At 52.1% G+C, this 2,173-nt stretch overlaps 1 protein-coding gene across 2 annotated transcripts in view; it reads left to right on the plus strand.

Annotated features, from left to right (window-relative positions):
- Nucleotides 1–2,159: 2,159 nt before the first annotated feature.
- selenoh (selenoprotein H) overlaps nt 2,160–2,173 on the plus strand; it is an 11,930-nt gene continuing 11,916 nt past the window's right edge. For both annotated transcript variants that reach the window (XM_041174029.1, XM_041174030.1), the window contains exon 1: nt 2,160–2,173. This exon is cut by the window's right edge and continues 169 nt beyond it. The gene's annotated coding sequence lies outside the window, so the exon portion shown is untranslated.

Genomic DNA, 2,173 nt, shown 5'->3' on the forward strand with positions numbered 1-2,173 from the left:
TGGCTTTCTGTGTGACCCAGAGTAATGGATCCACACACAACCCTTATTTCCATTTTCAAATCTCTGCTGAGTGGGGTTCAATATTCCACACTCCAGCTGAGTCACTTTTGCCCTTAATTCTCCCTGTTCCCTTGCCTTTAATGGTGGTCAGTCCCTTTAATTGTAGCTGAGCTCCGTTATTGGCTGAACCCTTTTAATTGGGGGTGGGGGGGGGTGGAGTTACTTCCTTTATTTTCCGCCAGCCCCTTTAAGTGTTGTCAAGCCCTTTAAATGAGATCATCTCCATCAATTGTTGTCACCCCCTTTAAATATTCCTTTAAATGAGATCCTCCCCTTTAATTTTGTGCAATTCCTCTAAATGGGATCATCCCTTTTAAGAGGGAGTCATCCCCTTTAAGCTTGATCAATTCCTTCAAGTGTGATCGGCCCCTTTAAGTGTGACTGGTCCCTTTAAATGCGGAACACCCACCACCTGGAAGTTCCCTCCGAGCCACTCACCATCCCGACTTGGAAATATATCGGCCGTTCCTTCACTGTCGCTGGGTCAAAATCCTGGAACTCCCTCCCTAACAGCGCTGTGGGTGTACCTACACCACAGGGGACAAAATCCTGGAACTCCCTCCCTAACAGCGCTGTGGGTGTACCTACACCACACGGGACAAAATCCTGGAACTCCCTCCCTAACAGCGCTGTGGGTGTACCTACACCACACGGACAAAATCCTGGAACTCCCTCACTAACAGCACTGTGGGTGTACCTACACCACACGGACAAAATCCTGGAACTCCCTCCCTAACAGCGCTGTGGGTGTACCTACACCACACGGGGGACAAAATCCTGGAACTCCCTCCCTAACAGCACCGTGGGTGTACCTACACCACACGGGGGACAAAATCCTGGAACTCCCTCCCTAACAGCACCATGGGTGTACCTACACCACACAAGGGACAAAATCCTGGAACTCCCTCCCTAACAGCGCTGTGGGTGTACCTACACCACATGGACAAAATCCTGGAACTCTCTCCCTAACAGCACTGTGGGTGTACCTACACCACACGGACAAAATCCTGGAACTCCTTCCCTAACAGCGCCGTGAGTGTACCTACACCACACGGGTCAAAATCCTGGAACTCCCTCCCTAACAGCGCTGTGGGTGTACCTACGCCACGCGGACAAAATCCTGGAACTCCCTCCCTAACAGCGCCGTGGGTGTATCTGCACCACAGGGACAAAATCCTGGAACTCCCAACCTAACAGCGCTGTGGATATACTCCCTCCCTAACAGCACCGTGGGTGTACCTACACCACACGTGGACAAAATCCTGGAACTCCCTCCCTAACAGCACTGTGGGTGTACGTACACCACACGGACAAAATCCTGGAACTCCCTTCCTAACAGCGCCGTGGGTGTACCTACACCACAGGGACAAATTCCTGGAACTCCCTCTCTAACAGCGCCATGGGTGTACCTACACCACACGGGGACTGCAGCGGCTCAAGAAGGCAGCTGACCCACCACCTTCTCAAGGGGGCAATTGGGGATAGGCAATAAATGCTGGGCCTAGACACCCTTTAAGTCAGATCTGTCCCTTTAAGTGTGATCAGCCCCTTTAAGTGATCTGTCCCTTTAAGTGTGATCCATCCCTTTAACTGTGATCAGCCCCTTTAAATGTGATCAGTCCCTTTAAGTGTCATCTGTCCCTTTAAGTGTGATCAGCCCCTTTAAGTGTCATCTGTCCCTTTAAGTGTGATCAGCCCCTTTAAGTGTCATCTATCCCTTTAAGTGTGATCAGCCCCTTTAAGTGTCATCTATCCCTTTAAGTGTGATCAGCCCCTTTAAGTATGGTTAGCCCCACCCCCTCCTAAACATGAAACAATGGAAGTTGGACTATACCAAGGTTTGGCGAGGGGAGGGGGAGATGGCGAGGGGAGGGGGAGAGGGGAGGGGGATTGACAATCCGAAGCCCCTTGGAAATGGGAGATTGTGAACGGAAGTCTCCCGGGTGTAGAGGAGGTCTCTCAGAGCAATGCTCGGTCGGACGAGCCCCAGCCCTGGTTCAGCTTTGACCCTGTGTCTGGGGGGAGCGGTCCCTTTAATCAGTGACCCCCCCCCCCTCCGCCTCGGCCCAGGGCTGATGGTCTGGCCCCATTGTATCGGATTGGAATTTCCCGC

Source organism: Carcharodon carcharias, chromosome 24 (assembly GCF_017639515.1).
Source record: "Carcharodon carcharias isolate sCarCar2 chromosome 24, sCarCar2.pri, whole genome shotgun sequence".
NCBI classification, from domain to species: Eukaryota; Metazoa; Chordata; class Chondrichthyes; order Lamniformes; family Lamnidae; genus Carcharodon; species Carcharodon carcharias.